General features: G+C 36.8%; 1 pseudogene; it reads right to left on the minus strand.

The window, feature by feature from the left end:
• Positions 1–585: 585 nt before the first annotated feature.
• Positions 586–704, minus strand: LOC120591270 (uncharacterized; annotated as a pseudogene).
• Positions 705–18,887: the final 18,183 nt, after the last annotated feature.

The following is an 18,887-nucleotide window of genomic DNA, read 5'->3' on the forward strand; positions in this document are numbered from 1 at the left end:
AGAAACTTTTCAATAATACTATGTGTAAGGCCTTAATAAAGTTTTTAGACTTTTATTATTTCATGAGATAGTTTATATGGTTGAGAGAAAACTCTTTATATTCCATAGAGGCAGTATACTTTTATATTTCATAAAGGAAGATGTCAAGGCTTTAAATCAGGCAGCTGTAAACTTAATCTCATGCTGCCTTGAGCTGAGTGACCTTAGATCAGTCATTATGAGCTTCAGATTTTTACTTGTAAGTTGAAGGCAATAATAATTACTTCCTAGTGTAGAGCTAAATACCATCTAGCTCCCAGCAGGCACTAAACAAATTCTCTTGGGATGATTTTCTATTAAGAAATAATGGAAATTTCTGTTCTCCTAGCCTCAGGATACTATGTAAGTTTTTTCTATTGGACTTGGGGCAAGAATCATTAGGTACGATTGTTCAATTTATCACTTTAATAAATTTGTCATTAAATGATATCTATCAATGTTTTCCTTATACTTAAAACCAACCTTTTATCACATCCTCACCTATCTCAAAAATTAACTACCAGCAAAACAAGTCAATGGTGTATCAGATGCTTTTTTCTTTTTTTACACCTACAGCATCCGGTCTTCCTAGGTGGTCTCCCATCCCAGTACTAACCAGGTCCGACCCTGCTTAACTTCTGAGATCAGACGGGATTGGGTATGTTCAGGGTGGCAGGGCTGTAGCCAGATGCTTTTTTAACCCATTTCCCAATTAGAAATAAAAAATGTGGCTTGCTGCCAGCATTAATTTTACATAAACACACTCTTTGAGGCTGAAGCAAATCTGACTGGTTTTCAATGTGAAAATAAATATGAAAACCGTTCTTGGAGTTATTTCTAAACAGAACTTGTCTCTAATCCTAATGTGACAGAAATGTATGCCTAAATTGGATTCATCAAATGAATCTTCAGATAACAACTGTTCAGGAACGATGTTAACATTACGCATAGGAATGCTACGTTTTCTAGGATTTGACATTTTCAGCAATCAAAAATTACTGTATTTTGTAAATGGAAATACTACTACTAAAAACAGAATGCTATAAATGGAAAGATGTCATTTTTCCCCCAAAGACTATAGATATACTAGAGAAATGTGAAAATAATAATAAAAGTGAGATATTTCATGGCAAACTTGGGGGGTAAGGTTAGGACCGTAACCTGCGAGTTATCTCAGGGCAAGTGCTGTAATCGCAAGCACTGCCAGCCAGTATTCTCGGGGCAAATGGGAAATGGATTAAATCTAAACAATATTTCTAGTATAATTCAAACCCCAATTATATATTTCATTTTCCTTCTCTGCTGGTTTTCTGACCTGAATCAAGAACAGTTCTCTTTCCCTCCCTCCTCTATACCTTTCTTTCTTCCTCTCATTCAACATGTATATATTACCAATTACTGGCCAGACACTGTTCTAGGTCCTGGGGATGGAACAGTGAACAAATTAGGAAGCCTCCTTTAAATAAGATGGTCAGAGAAGACCTCTCTGGGAGGGTAACATTTAGACTGAGTAATCTTCATAATATATTAAATGTAACATAAATTTCTACTAAAGGTAATCATTTTTCTGAAACATGGATATATGCACATATATATAAATGATCTTTGTCTCCCTGCCTAGATACCTAAATAAGTTCTGATTAGTAGGGGTATTTCTTCTTTTTTTTTTTTTATTTTTACTGTGCTAAATACTGCTTCACAACAATCTTGTGATTTATGTAACCATAAATTCATTTTACTCATAAGGAAACTAAGACAAAGAAAGATTAATTTTAGGGTCACCCAGTGGATCTAAGGTTTGAATTCAACCAATCTGATTCAACTAGGTTATGCTACAGTGATGTTGTCTTTTAGGCATTTTTTTAATGCTTTTTAAATTTTTCTTCTTAGAGGTCCAGATTTTATGGGAATGGGCTGAAGAAAGAAAAGCAAGTAAACCAATGAACTGAAAATACAATGCAACAAAAAGCTCAAATTACTAGCCAGCAGCTAAGGAAAACACAATTACAGTTATTAATTCAATTGTTAAATAAAATGGAAGTTGGTAGAATAGTAATTGGCAGTTAAAATGCATCGTGGTCATGTCATAACTGAAAACAAAGTGAAATGTAAATGTTCGTTGTATTGTAAAGCATAAAAATTTACCAAATATGTGCATAACAGATATGCACCTAGACATTGTCACCTTCATTATACAGAAGAGTCCATGGAGCCTTAAGCACAGGTCACTTGCCTAACTTTATATGACAGGTAGTTGGCAGAGCTTGTAGGGATATTTCAGGAGGCTATCAGAGAGAGAAGGGGAATTTAGAGATTGGGTATATTCTGGGCTGATGAGGAAAAATGAGGTCCAGAAGATCTAAATGCATACCTGTGTTCATGGTGCTAGGGTTGAAATTTAAACTGGGGCTCGTGATTCTTATTTCGATGTTATTTCTAAGAAAGTATACTGCCTCGGACTCTTTCAGAGGCCCACCAAGCTGACCAAGTTGATAGGAGGAGTAGAGAGCATTTACCATGTCCTGGGAACTATGCTGGGTGTTGCAAGCAAAAGATGATCCCTGATCTCATGAAGTTTATAGTCAAGTGAAGACAAATCATTAAACTCGTGCTGGTGACTATTATGTTCCAAGTATTTCCAGGGCCAGGAATGGGATCTGATGCATAACACAATTTTAATGCATACATTTTAAATCGATGATTTTGTTCATTGATTCTTGAATGAGGATGTGATGATATTGCAGATGACTAGGACATCATTGAACCAATAATCATCGACAGCCTATTATGCACCAGTTATTCTGAAAAGTAGAATATAATGCTGATAATATTGAACTTGATCCTGCTCTCATGTTGATTATATTCTTGCAGAAAGATTAAGCTTCTAAACATAATTCTTTATATAAATAAATAAATAAATAATAAAAGTACTTCTGTTATATTGACACATGTTATAACAATCCTGTGAGCTAATTACTGGCTACATTCCAGGTCCTGACACTGAAGACACCCCTTTGCCACATGGTGATAAGGCTTTCACAGCAGCATCTTATTCTCAGTCAGCATTCTGTACAAGTGAGTCCAACACAACTTGCATGGCTGCTGCTTTCTGTTGTTTTATCGATATCTGCATTCTTACTCTTTAAACAAGAATATTTGAAACCTTCAGTCAGGTGATCATGCTGCTCCCCCGAGTGACCCTAACTTGGTTCTAAAATAATCCTTTTTCCTTCTGTGCCAGTTGTTAGGCTGCAGAAAAGGAGATACTTATAAAATTTATGGACTTCACACTCATGTAGCACATTTCTATAGAGCAATTCAATTTGAATTTTTATTGCCTTTAATTTAAAATAACCCTGAAATTTAAGATGGAAATAGTAGTTTTTTGTCTATTAAATGGAGAAGACTAAGCACAGAGTACCTTACTTCATGTTATGTCTCTATTCCTAAAAAATGACACCTAAGCTGGATGTTTGCAAATCAAGCAGGTGACAGTGGTAATATAGATTTCAAAGTAAGAAAATTCTATAGTGAGAGTGCTTGTAAAATATACTATTTTTCCATTTTTATTTTATTAAAAATTCAGCTTAAGGTATGTTTGGCCCAAGGAAATATGATATGCCTAAACTATATTTCTTAGACTGGAATTGTTAGTAGAAGCTTCAGTCTAAGGCTCTTTGCCCTAGATTTTGTTGAAAAGTCAGTGGCAAATGAACTTCTATTTACCAATAGAAAAAAAATGGAAGCTCTTAAGGTTGGTCAACAAGACTTTTCGGAATTTAGACATCACCTACATTTCCAATCTTATTTTTCTACTGTTGGCTATTTTTCTTTAGCCAGCTGGGTATATTTATTGTTAGTTCTGCAGGCCCCAGTTCAGCAGATTGGCAGGTAGTGCTGAAAAGCTGTGAGCTCAGCACTACTCTTGCCCTGTACCAATAAGCATGAAGTTATGCAGGTATTTAAGGAAGGTTGTTATTCTGGAACAGGAATTACTTTTCTCTTTTGAGCCTTAAGTGTCCATGTGTTCACAGCATCCGCCTCTTCACGCCCCTTGGGAATCTGCCCTGCTGTTGCCTGTTGGACTCAGTCATCTCAGAACCTGCCCTTTTCCAGCCAAGCTCATCTCCCTGGTCTTTGGATCCTCTTAGCATGCAAAGCTGCTAGCGAATTGCCCTGATAATCTTTCTCAATATCCTGTCTCAACAGGATATACATACATCCTCTTATTTATACATTTTTCTTGTCTCTAGAACTCTGCTCATATTTCGCTCTGCCTGGAATGTCTTAGCCAATAAAACTTTTACACCTTTGAAGACCAAGGTCACATGTCAGTTCTTCCAGAAACATTTGCCCAGTCCACAGGCTATGTAAATTTTCTTCCTTTATTCTTCTATAAACTGAATTGTAATTTCCCATTTGTGCATATATTTAAATAAGATTCTACATCTGTCCTACCCGTGAAGTTTCTGAGATTAAGGACCAAATAACTCATCTTTGCATGCTTAACACTCTCCGATATTGTTAGATTTTTAATAAATGTCCTTTGGATGACTGAGTGCTCCCTGGCTCCCTGCTCTCTAGCCAGGGTCTTTACTGGCTTGGAAAACCTTTGCTGGAACCATGACTCTTACTCATTGGCTATGAGTCTTCACCATGGATTTACCTCCCTATCTCCCCCAATTCAGACTATGAACAATGGTGCCAGATTAGAGAAAAATCCATCTTCACCATTTCCTCATGGGTATTATGGTATGCCAGGCCCTTCGGGGATGGAGGTAACAGTGAGAGAGTCCCCTTTGGCTTTTTTCTTTCATTTGGATCTGTCCCCCACCCCTACCCTGCCTCTTCACAGGCCTATTGTTGAGTGACCAGCAGACTTGAAGTCATAGACATATAAATTTTAAGATACACCATTCCCTCCAAATGCAACAAGAGATGTTCCCATCTTTGTACCCATTTTCATGTTTTTTCTTCCTGGAATGCTCTCCACTGACTTTTCTGCTTAATTAAATCCTACCCATTCAAATTTTATTTCAAGTTCTATCTTCTTTGTGAAATTTTAAGTTGCATTACATCCCTCTAAAGTCACTATTAGTTTTCACCTGCTTCGACATGGACAATGCCATTTTTTTCTCACTTTTTCTAGACTACAAACAAAAGTGTTTTAAGAAAATTTGGCTATATTTAATTTGCATTACTTATGCATTATACATTAAATATACCTTGTATGCATTATGTATGCATTACATATATTATGCATGTATTCTTCATTAGATACAAATGTGGTGTGATTGATATTCAAACATAGCTTCAAAATGAATTTTGTAACCAACCCACTATACTACCTGCTTCTACTTTAGCTACATTGCTATCATGAAGCCTAAATGCCTGTGTGCAGTTCTGGGTCCGCCACGGTTCCCGTCCCAACCAGCTAGTAGATTTGAAGCTGATGAGGCATTTCCTGGCCTCTTTAGAACTGGCTTACCACTAGGCAGGGTCAATGTGGTAGGTGGTTGAGAAGGTGGTTGTGATACAGTTTAACATCCAAGTAAGCCAGCATCAAGTGTCATTTATTCTCAGCAGTCTAATATATTAGATATGAAATAAATTAATGCAAATAAAATCATACCTGTGTGTATTGCAAGACTGCTGTAAGGATTGAGAGACAAGCACTTAGAGCTGTAACTTGCACAAGTGCTGTTTAATATTATCTATTATGACTTTTATTTTTATTATCTGTTTAGTGCTTACATTTTATCATGCAATACCTTACCTGATCCTCACAAACACTTGTAATGTAGACAGAGCAGGTGTTATAACCTCGCTAACTGAGGATACTGAGTTTCACCTAAGGTTATGCAAAGGCACACAGGGAGGAAGGCAGCCGCAGTCCTTCAGTTGCCTAGTTCAGTGTTGTCTGTCCTCTTGTAAGCAACAACCAATTAGACCAGCAAAAGAAAAATGGTTATTTCTATATTATTTCTAAATGCCCACAAAATATATATGGGTTATGTCCTGACAACACTCCAGTAAATGATTTCACAGCTATATATTGCTTGGTCCCCTTTAAAAAATTTAGTTTAGCCAGGGTTTACTTCTGTGCTCTTTCTCCATTATCTTTCAAAATTGAGAAAGTAATACTCAAAAATTTAAAGCCAAAGGGCCACTGAAAACAAGGTTCCAAAATAAAACTGGCTTCAAAGCTGCACTGAGTTTTATTAGTGTGCATAAAGCTGACATTTGGTGGTGACTGTGTGTGGGTTTAAAGTTATCCTTTGTTGAAGTAAAAAGACAAGATGATAAATCCAGGGCTAGAATCACAACAGCCAATTTCTGACTTGCTCTGTGACTCTTGACAAGTCACTTAATATCCATACCTTATTATCTTTCAAATGCAAACTAGGGCAAATGCCAAGGCAGAAATGGCATGGGACATGGTGATTATCAGCAATCAAAACATTTATTGAAACAATTCATGCAGGAGCAATTTTTCCACATATGTATCTAAATGTTGGGTGGATTTAGGGCTCACAGTTCAGATCCCTCCAGGTGGATACTATCACAGGTATTGATGGTGGGCGTTGTATAGAAATTCTTATTCACCTGCTACATTTGGGTCTCGGTGATTTTACTAAGGGACATGCTATGAGCATAGCTACTGCTTCTGGTTGGTGCATATTAATTCTCCTCCTGTGGCTTCCAAAAGGTTGCTGAGGAAAATCTTGAGAAATTATTTTGGATTCAACTAAGATAAAATGTTTTCCCATAAAAGGCCTACAGCTAGGCACTGGCTGTACCTTGTTTACCTTCTGGAAACTTTAGGGGACCTTTACTAAGGTGTTTCTGGCATATTTGAAATGTATGAAACCCGAAGGAATGACAAAATGTAAGTCTGAAGAGATAGATTGTATTTCTCTCATATCCGTGTTCTTCATCAATGTGGTCATGATGTTTAACACATCATTGAGAAACAGAATAATCTCTTGATCTTCCACAATTTTAAAAATTCTCAGAATAATCATTTTAGAATAAAATTTGCTAAGGGACAGATTCATATTTCAAATTTATGGTGCTTTTCTTTATTGATAGTCATTCTCTATCAATGTGTGATGACACTCCCACATTTATATCTCTGGCCTAAGCCTTTCCCCTGAATTCCAAATTATAGATCCAATCACCGACTTCACACCTCCATTTAGTGTCTAAAAGCATCTTAACCCAAACATGTTCAAAACAGAATTCCTGGTTTTCACCACCAAACCCATTCTTATCAAAAGTCTTCTCCAACTCTGAATGACAACTTCATTCTTGAAGTTACTCAGTACAAAAACTTGGGGTTATTCTTTATTTCTTTCTGTCTCACAACCCATACTCAACTTCTCAGCAATTCCCATCAGATTTGCTTTTCAAAATGTATCCAAGATATGACCACTTTGTGCCACCCATGATTACCAGGCTGTTCCATGGCACCGTTACTTTTCATTTGAATTATTGTAATAATATTCTAACTGGTCTCCATGTCTGTTGTTACCATAGAGCTTCCTTTTAAAATGTAAATCAAATTTTGTTAACCTTTTGCACAGACCTTCTGGAATCTTCCCAACATATGGACAGTATAATGAAGGCCCTTAAAATGACCTACACATCCTACAATATCTACAACCTGCCTCACTCCTCTGTCCTCATTTCCTAACAGTCTTTCTCTTACTATGCTCCAGGAACTGTCCTACCTGCTCTTCCTTCACAATGCCAGGCACACTATAGTCACAGGGGCCTCTGCAATTTTGTTCCCTTTTCCTGGAATGTTCTGTGTGGGGAGGAGGAATTTCTCCTGTACCAGTCTAGTTTCTTCAGGCTGGTCTAAGAATTAAATTGACATGAGACAGATTAATAGGAGAAAAACTAAATTTCATATTGTATGTACAAGGGCTCCATTAAAATATGTGGGTCCCTAGGCATTCAGGCAATTGGAGATTATATGCCATTCTGAACTAAGGAGAAAGGGTAGGAGTCTGGGACTTCAAAGGGGAGAAAGCAATTCACATGGAGATGGAAAAAACAAATGTTTGATAAAAAAAATCTTTGCTGGACCATACAGAGACAAAAGGACACAGAGAAGACTTTGGCCTCCAAACCCTAATGAGTTCCCCCAACCACACCTGGCCCATATTCTTTGTAGATATTTCTGGTGATTGTGCTCTTCCTAAATCATGCTCTCCCTTTATGTAATTTCTTTTAGAGAGTCAAGGGGGAAGTAAAAATCTCTTTCTGAGCCTTTGGGGCTTCAATTGTCCTTAGCTCAAAATGATCTGCATTCTAGTGTAGCACATTCTGGAATGGCTTGTTCTGAACATCTACTGTTCTCTCACAGGATCCTCTCCAGGTGGCCTATGCTTGTCTGTCAACTTCCAGATTCCGATAACTTCTTCCTTTCCTCATTGCCACTGTGGGACTATGGGCGTCAACACAGAACTTAGAATAGTGCATTCACACCTGTGATTCTTCTTATGTCTCACCTTGGTAAATTGTCCTTTTATAATAAGCCTTCCTCAAATTATCCTGATTTGAATATTTCATCTCTTTCCTGCTGTGACCCCAAGTCATATAATAATTAGTATTATATTTAATACTTATTGGTACTGGAAGTGGCCATAGGAAATAGGTCTTCCAAATGGGATTCTGACATTGAATTTCTCCTAAATTCATGGAATACAGGGCTAATCTTCTTGCCAGGGGTGGGCGGGACATGAGCACTCCATGGAATGGAGGGGCATAGCAATTATCCAAATTCTCATTGATGGTGGTATAGAATAATGTGCAGACGAAGGGCATAGTGGGAGATCACTATGCCAACAATACAAATTATGAAGATTGTGGAGTAAGCTGGCTTCTTCTTTCCCTCAAGAACTTACTTAAGGAGAAAGAATTTAAGATATACAAACTTATATACCACATGTGGAGAACAAGGCGGCCTCTGTGGAAGCTTTGAAGAAATTCCTCGTCTACTGTGGGAGGACATATATGGCTACGGTACAAGCCCAAGATACGGTTGTAAGAAGTGTGCGATTGCAGCATTAATCAAATGCTTTAGTCTTGTCAGTTTTCTCACCTAAGGAAACTGGTGGAAAAGGAAATGTACCCTGAGGTAGGGTCATTTGAGCAGTAATTAGGCTGACAACTTTGATTGTCCAAATTCTCTTTCCTGGGGAGGAAAGAGAATTTGCTCTATCCCTTCCCTCTAAATAGTCGTCTTCCGCATAAAAGCTTTTCAGTGATTGTGCCTAAGGCTGTTGTTGCCTCATAACTCAGTGCTGATTTTCCTCAAGATCTAACCTAAACAACTCTCATTCCTTCTAGACTTAAAAGAGTTATTTTCCGACAGAGCACAATATGAGAACTTCAAGACCTGCCTTCTATGAGGAAGAGTAGACAGAAAAGGACAGAAGAATTGACAAATTTGTATTAGCAGATTACTGTAGAGGGTGTGAGGGAATGAATTCTAAAGGTTTTAGAGTAAGGGAGAGAACTATAAGGATGGATCAAGCCAGAGTCATTTACATAGGTACCTGGCAGTCTAGATTTATAATGTCATCTTCAGGACCTGGAAATGGTACTAATAGTCTACTAGTTGAGTTCTAGACTCAAGTGGAACTTGCCTGGCATATTGTAGAGGAAATACTCTAAAGGCTTAAGGAAAATGGAAATATTGGAATATAAACACAACTGCTTAGCTACTCCTTAGTGAGAGGACCCAAAGGACCCACTGCTCACCAGAGCATTAAGAAATGTGTTAGTGTGAGTGGCAGCAGTATGCTTGGGATACTCTATGATTACTCTTTTTAGGCCAGAGATAATGAAGAGTAATGTAATTGGGTTCACTGATCTCAATGTGAATAGTGGGAATTTCAGATTTGTAGAGGACATTTAGTAGCAATTAACTATCAGAAGAGATGGGCACTTCTACAATAATAAGCCATAGGATTGAAATAGTAATCATAGAATTTAGATCTGAGGGATCTATAACATTGCTTAATTGCTGAGACAGTCCCTAGTATTAAAATAGATGGAGAACTACTAATGGGCTGTTCGACAGGTATTAGTGGACAAATTTTTGGTCCACAGTGGAAACACCCAACACAGATCTTTAAAATGGACCGCATTCCTTTTACTCAATTTCTAAATCTAAATTGGTTCAAATATCTGAAGTTTCTTAACTGAGGGATAGTCCAGGTCCCTTTGAGGAAAGACATTATAATATGGACCTATGAATCCTGCATATCTTTCCCCAAGACTTCCCTGGTTGATCTGAAGCCTATTGTTATTGTGGCTGTGCACCAAGCAGAAGGTAAATGCCCAGACTTTCTGGAGGTTATTGGACATTGTCTATGACCGGAAGTTAATCCCTCAAGACCCAAACTAGCTCTGTATCCTAATGAGCAGGGGCTCACAGAAGCCAGGTAATAGATAAATTCTTGGCTCGAATCTAATAGTAGTTCTAGGAGGATCATGGATAAATACAGCCATTAATTCCTTATCCAAAAAGTTTAGGGAGGTTAGTATATTTAGGAAGAGATAAAATTCCTATATTTGTACCCTTACCTAACAAGTAGGGGATGTTATGATAGAAAAAATCAAGTAGAAATCCCTAAAACTGCCTCCAATAAGATGATGAACCAAAAGCAATGTCTCATTCCTGCTACTATTGCAGACAATAGTGTCACTACCAACATTTTGAGAAATGAACTGGTGGTTATGCTTACCACATATTATTTAACATGCCTATGTGGTAGGTACAAAAGCCAGATGTGCCATGGAGAATAATAATAGACTATAGCAAACTTAAATTATGTGGCATATTTGTAACTGTGCAATCAGTGAGGAAAATCAGGAGCAGTTTGCATTTACATGGCAGGGATTACAGTATATTGTTACATTTTGTCCGAGGGCTATGTCAGTTCTCCAACTCTATGTTGTAATACAATCTAGATGAGCCTTGATCATCTTGTTATTTCACTGAATATCTCACTTGCCTATTGCATAATGATGACATTGTTTACTGGCTCTGGTAGGTAGAAAGTAGCAAACGCTCTAGATATCTTAATAAGACATATATATTCTAAAAGGTAGAAATAAAAACTATAAAATTTCAGGGCCTGAAATATGAGCGGTTCAGTAGAAATAATGCGATCTTCTTTCTGGAGTGAGAGACAAATTGCTACAGCTTACACAATATTCACTACTTAGTAAAAGGTATACACCTAATACAGTTAGGGTTTTAGAGGCCATGAATATTTCCAGGTGTGATCTCATTACCCATTTAATGGTAATTCATAAGGTTACAAGTTTTAAGTGAGACCTATAGGGAGAATACGCCCTATAGCAGGTCTAGGTTGCAATGCAGGTTGTTCTGCTGAGTCTCATAATATAGGACACTATAGATAAAGAAAGAATTTATGGCAGACAGAGATCCTCTTTGAACATCAAGCAAATTCAATAGGAAAATCAACAGCACAAATACCCAGGGATCTGGAATAAGACCATGTACTTTTTTACTGACAACTATTTCCCATTTGAAAAGCAGTACCTGGCATACTACCAGGCTCTGGTAGACACTAAATACTTGGCCATGGGATGTAAGATGACTATGCAATCTGAAATTCCCATTCTATATCAAGTATTATTTGATCCACAGAATTTAAAGTTGAACATAAACAATAATATTATACTATAAAATCAAAATAGTATCCAGTCTTGAGCATTTTCACCAACTGCAGGAGCAAGTGGCCCAGACTCATATTGTATCTGTTTCTACTGCTTTGCCATCTTTTCCTCATCCTCACCAAAGATTTTGTGGAGAGTTCAAAATGACCGGTTAATTAAGAAAGCAAAAGCATGGGTCTGATTTATAGATAGATCTCCATGCTTTGTTGGCACCAGCTGAAGGACAGACACTGTACAACAATCACATTCAAGGTGGTGACCTTGAAAGACAGGTAACAGTATGATGAAATTATTATTCTCCATAATGATACAGCAGCTGATGGGACTTTATCATGTCTCCTCAGATGAGAACATGCATTTTCCAACTGGATGAAGGACAAAAGTTAGTGATGAGAGACAAAGCATATAGGCTACAATGATACCTTTCATTTGAAACTACAGGTCAATTTTCACCTTTCACAATTTTGATCTTGCCCTAGGAGACTGATTTGTGTGGGCTACATCACAGGCTTCTCTAACTCTCAGTTGAGTTTGGCCAATAAGGATCTCAGGCAGAAGATCAGAACTACAGTGAGGTCAGTATGTTTATTCCCATGTTTCTTTTCTTGTGAGTTCACTTTAAACTAGCTTTGTCCATTGACTCAACATCACTGTTTATTTCAAGGTAACTTTCTGCATGAGTCTTTTCTTTATGTTCCTCCTCTTGTCTTTTTAGGCTTCTAGGTGATTACAGCACTGTTCTAACCAACTCTGGGTTAATACACAGCCCTCGTGGTTCTAATCCACTCTATCTACACCTTTGTAAATAGAACTTTAATTTAAAAAAATCCTCTAGAATTTTCCAACTTGAGAATGCCATCTGTTTCTTATGGAAAATACACCTCACACAGTCATATTTCCTCTCTACTTCACACTGTTTATTATTTAGAGAGGCATATTTGCAAATGACAAAAATATTCCAACTAACATTACTTAAACTAAAAAAGCATAAGGATTTATTAGTTCACATCACTAGAAAGTCCAAGGATATAATTTTGTCTTCAGGTACGGCTGAATCCAAGAGCTCACATGATGTTGGCAGCGCCTTCTCCTCTTGGCTCTACCTCATGTTGCGTTCATTTTAAGGCAAGTTCTTTTTACAAAATGACAAATATGGTCACTAGCAGTTCTGGCTTATAATGGCTTTATAGATTGCAATCTCAGAAAAAAGAGCATGTGTAATACTGCGAATGTCCTAACAAACATCATGATGTGAACTGCTGGATGTAGTTGAGGTTGCTTCTCTGGCTGTCACATTGGCAGTCATGTAGAATAAATTAACATACTCACTGCAGTTTGGCCCAGGAGTGGCTGTGAATAGAAAAGAATATTGCCTGGCTCAGAGGAGTAGCATCTTCCAATTCTTAATTGGACCTTGTTCTCTTCGAATTTAGATTAGAAAACAAAGAATAGTGCTGACAATAGAGGAAATAGAGAAAACCAAAGGCTAACTTCTATTTTAACTGGAATGCTTCTCTTGCTAGAAGATAACTGTCACTTGTCAGCTTCAGAATGAAAACTTATTTAGCAAATCCATTTTAAAAGAACTGTCGGCCTCAATCTAATTGCCAAATTTATAATATTGTAAAGAGGGATTTCATCAGGCGAACATGAAGTAGATCTGTTCAAAAGACTTCATAAAATACAAGGAAGCCCTTTGTGAAACTTGTGTTTCTTCTTTGGTAACCCATGCTGCAAATGTGATTTGGAGCAGTTTGCGTGAAACTTTGGAATGAAGAGGAATGTAAGGGAACAAACTTGTCTAGGATGGAGGGTGTATTCTACCCTCCATAATGCATCATCTATAATCCATAATTCATAAAATGGCTGGGTTATAGCAGTAAAGGGAAAGACAGGTAGGGTGGAGTGAGTGCCTGGAGGGAACAGCCCCATTTATGTAAGTAGGAGACCTATGGAAAACCTTCGGGATCTCTTAGTGAAGTACAACACGAGAGTGGTGGGCATGGTAAATAGCTTTGGCTGTGGTGTTAGTAGCCTGGCAGGAAGGAGGTCGTAGCTGTCTAGGAGAGGAGTGCTTGGGGTCTAGACATGGGAATTAATAGTTTACTGGACAGAAAGTAAGACAAAGAGGTAAAAAAATCGCTCTATGCTGAAAACAGGAAAATATGTGCTGAGAAATAGTAGACAAAGTTCATTGGCCTTTTAAATTCTTGTTCGCACACATTAAGCTAGGAATCCAATTTCTATAGAAATACACATTGCATCTTTCATAGAACATATAACATTATGTGACTGGGGCATTTGGCATGTTTTACTCAGCAGATGTTTGTTAAATCTTTCTTTTTACTATGTATTTAGTGCCTACTATGAAATGTAGTGTACTATAATGGAAAAATATGGGTTTTAGTGTCTAGCAAGATGGGTTTGCAATACCTATTCTGTCGCTTACTAGCTTTGTGCTTTTGGCTAAATATCTGAATTTTAAGAGTAAAATGCAGAACATATTTTCTACCTTGTGAGATTGCTGTAGATATAAATTAGATAATGTGTAAAAAGTGGCCGCCACAATAATCACTCAATAAGTGGTTGCTGATGTTACCACCAAGTCCTTAACTAGAAATGGTCTATTAAAGGCAGGGTGGTGTCATACTTCCAGTTGGTTGACATATATGTCAATCTTGACTCCTACTCCCCAGCCCCCACCTCATTTTAAATTATTTGAGTAAACGAAGCTTGTTAAGGTTCATCATTTTTTACTTTTTAGCTTTTTTGTGGTCTGATTTAGTTTCCCATTGAGATCAAAATGTGGTAAATACTCTGTTAGCCTGGCTCACAGACTGCATCAGAGGGGACACCGATGGCCTCTACTAAGATGTAGAAATCTAGTTAGAGTTTGAAATTTCTGGTCTCCATGATGGGCTCATTCCTATACATTTCTAAAGCTCAGTATTTTTTTTGTGCATTTGAATATCAGTCTAGCTTGGCATCTGGACCTCCCCTCACTTTGCCACCAGTTAAAGCAAGCGATGCAGAACTAGTTATTGTTGTTGTTACATCAGCGGATGAGAAGGTACATTCAAGGTACACTTGAATGGCATATTTGTTCCTTCTGTTTTGATGGAGTGAGTTAACTAAGAGAATGGTGCCACAGCAACCAAGTACACAGTGTGCCAGCAGAGGGAATTAAGGGAAAATGTCTTTTTTTTTTAAGCTTTTATGCACCCTATTAAAAAAAACGATTACAGCGAATGACGTTTTCCCCTTTGCTATTGGATTTCTCTAGATTGTTCAGTAAGTTTGACTTACTGAAACAATATTTTGAAAGTTGGAACTTAGAATATGAGAAAATGCTTTTCTTTGTTATATTTTAATCAGAAAGTGGCTGGTGTTTTGGATGTATTCATTTTTGTAATTTCCTGTTTGCTTTTTGCTAAGTCTAATTTAGAGCTAAGTATCCTGTTTTCACTTTCTTCTCAGTTACCTTGTACTTATAACTCCTTTCTGATTTTCCTAGTTACATGAAAGGAAACTCTTGAGATGTGCATTAAAACAACAAATAGGAATATAGTTGTAAAAGCACACTAGTACCTCATTGAAGTTATATGTTTTTAAAGTTACTTTAAAAAAATTAGAATGACTTATAAAACTCAAAAAATTGTTTTTGTTTTTAATAAGTAGTACTTTTTTGTTTAAAACCTCCATGCCAGACATTTTTAGGTTGTAAAGAACAGCGACATGCCCAGGGCACCAAAGGTCACAGTGTTTATGAGGAGCCTATGTTAGAGAATGTGCAAAATAACTAGAGTTTCATTAGAGAAAGTAGAGTAGCTCTGATGACGTTGTCGTTGGTCAGATTTCAAGAGCTGGTGCCTGTAAATATGCCATCATTCTGGTGTCTCAAACACTATCTTTTTTTCTATTGCTTTTACTTCTACTATTAAGAACCAACCGACCTTGGGAAACTCAAGCTTGGTGAGTTTAATCCTCTGTACAGCAACTGTGGGACAGACAGAGAGGAGATATAGTTCGAGGCCCTTTGTCAACACCCCATCTGCATTAAGACACCTGGCCAGCCTGTGGCTCAGGTGTCGTTCCTTGGTCCAGTTAACTGTGGCCAGAAGAGCAGGGTCCCATATATAAAGCATGAGATCACATGCCTGAGGGGATGTCTGGTACAAATCAGGGTGTCTTATACCTATTACCTCTTTTTCTTAGCAGGATATGGTCATAGCAAACATTGAAAGCAATAGAAAGTCCTCTACAGTATATGTCATAACTCAAAATACAGAATCTAGAAACTTTTGAGAATTTAAAACACATACCCTACTTCACACCCATTAAGGTGACTACTATTAAAAAAACCAAACAAACAAAATAACAAGTGTTGGCAAGAATATGGGGAAACTGGAACCCTTGGGAACTGTTGGTGGGAGTGTAAAATGGTGCAGCTGCTATGGAAAACAGTATGGTGGTTCCTCAAAAAATTAAAGTAGAATTACCATATCATCCAGCAATCCCACTTTTGGGTATAGAGCCAAAAGAACTAAAAGCAGGATCTCAAAGATATTTATTTACCCATGTTCATAGCAGCATTATTTGTAATAGCCAAAAGGTGGAAGCAACCCAAAAGTTTATTGATGGATGAATAGATAAACAAAACGTAATCTGTCATACAGTGGAATATCATTCAGTCTTAAAAAGAAAGGAAAATTCGACACATGCTATAACATGAATGAAACTTGAGTATATTATGCTAAGTGAAATAAGCCCATCACAAAAGAACAAATTCTGTTCAATTCCACTTATATGGGTTACACATAATAGTCAAATTCATAGAGAGAGAAAGCAGAATGGTGGTTTCCAGGGCCTGAAGAAAGGGGAAGACAATGGCGAGTTATTGTTTAATGGATAAAGATTTTTGTAAGGTGAAAAGATTTCTGGCGATTGATGATGATAGTTGCACAAAACAATGTGAATGTAATTAATGCCACTGAATTGTACACTTAAAAATTGTTAAGATGGTAAATTTTATGTAAACATTTTTAATTGAAGAAATACTCCCCAAAGACCCAAAACACATTATACTACACACACACACACACACACACACACACACACACACACAATCACACCTGAGGAAGAGTTAGTATGGTGTAGTGGTCAAGTGTGATCTCTTTAACCAGGCTACTCAAGCTCAAATCCTTCCTCTGACAGCTGTTGACCTTCCTTAGACAATTTCTCTAGGCTTCAGTTTCCTCATCTGTAAGATGGGGTTAATAATACTGTTTACCTCAGAAGGTTGTTGTAAGGATTACATGAGTTAATACAGTATTTAGAATAATTTCTAGAAGATAGTAAGTGCTTAGGAAATGGTAGCTGTTCTTACTATTTGAGTATGCATAAAATGTGATACTTTATTCTAAATGAATTGAGTATATTGAAGATTAATGACTTTGGCAAGTGCATCTTCTTTTACAATCTGAAATAAGGAATTTCTAATAGAAAGTCCTAATATCCTAAATGTGAAAGAACAACTCTTTGCTTTGGGAACATAATGGGTTGGTTTCTTTAGGTCAGAGACATCCATATATAAGCCTTACATTTTATTCTATTAAGTTAACAGTATATTTTGCTTGTAATTATCTTCAATTTTGCCATTCACTGAAAGAAAAGATATTTCTACACTTGATGTTTTGCTTTCTCAGCTTCAGCCATTAGATTTTTTGCTAACTTTTCTGTCTCAGTTATTCTAGGTTTGTATTTATTGTAAAATGACTTCATGAGCTTCTGAAACATGGCTGGAATATAATATATAATGTTGCAAACCAGAGTAAGCCAAACACAGAAACATCGTATTTGCATAATGGTTACAGTACACCTAAACTTAAAGCATTTTCCTTTGCATAACAATGACATTATTATGCATAATGAAATTATTATGCTGCTCAGAATATAGCAGTTAACGAACCCAGTCAGGTGTCCTAGTTTAATATAACATACTGTTGTCCTTTTCTCCTTGAACATACCTAATGAGGCTCCTGTTTATCCAATTTTTTCATGTCACAATCCATATAGGACATCTCAAATGATTATGTGTGTGTAAACTTGTGTATATGAGATTCTTGTTTAAAACAAAAGAATCCGTTTTCTGGTTTTTGTTTTTATTCCTATTGTAATTGTTTTCTCAATCTGTGTTCTTATTGATGCAATTGAAATAATTTTTAAAAGCCTAGCAAATATGCATATATAAATGGTAACAACAGCAATTTGTATAAATGTATAATATACTATGACTTTAGAATAAGTGTCATGTGATTTCGAATTTTTCTTTTTAATTAGATATATTGAGAATATAGGAATTTTCCTGGCTGCCGCATGCCATATTTTTCAAAGGTATATGGAAAAATCTAAAATTATAGATCTTTATTGAATTCTTTTTTTCCTTGAATAATAGGTATAAGCGTGAAATTTGGCATTGTATAGACTCAGACTGCTGCTTTTCCATATGCTAGTTGTGTGACTTTGGGAAAACTAATCTCTCTAGCCCCTAGTTTTCTTATCTATAAAATGGGGTAATAATACCTATCTCTTAGGGTTTTATAAAGATTAAATGTGAAAGCATAGACTGCTTTTCTTCTCAGGCTGGTTCCCTGTCATGGTGGAAAGATGGCTAGAAGCAGCTCCAGAGTTATATTTGACTGGTTAAATAACTATAGGAAAGAGAGCTACAGAGGCAAAAGACTGATATTCATTTGATTGTCTCAGATGAAATGTACATTCCATGAAACAATTCCTATGCCTAGAAAGAAGGAACACATGAAATGACCAGAGTCTCATGCCTACTGTTTTTTAGTTTTTTCCTTTTAAGCTGCTTTGAAGTATAATCTACATGTGATAAAATTAACCTATTTGATGTGTACCATTTAATGAGTTTTGGTAAGTGTATACTATAATGAAAATACCACCCGATCAAAATATGAAAAATTTCTGACACCTCTGTGAGTTTTTCTGTGCCTCTTACAGTCTAGCTCTTCTCTAGCTCCAGTCCTTGGCAAACAGTGATATACTTTTTCTCACTATGGTTTTGTTGTTTTCTAGAATTTCATATGAATTGAAGTGGTCTTTATTTCTTCCTTTTTTTTTTT

Source organism: Pteropus medius, unplaced genomic scaffold (assembly GCF_902729225.1).
Source record: "Pteropus medius unplaced genomic scaffold, Ma_sr-lr_union100, whole genome shotgun sequence".
Taxonomy (NCBI): Eukaryota; Metazoa; Chordata; class Mammalia; order Chiroptera; family Pteropodidae; genus Pteropus; species Pteropus medius.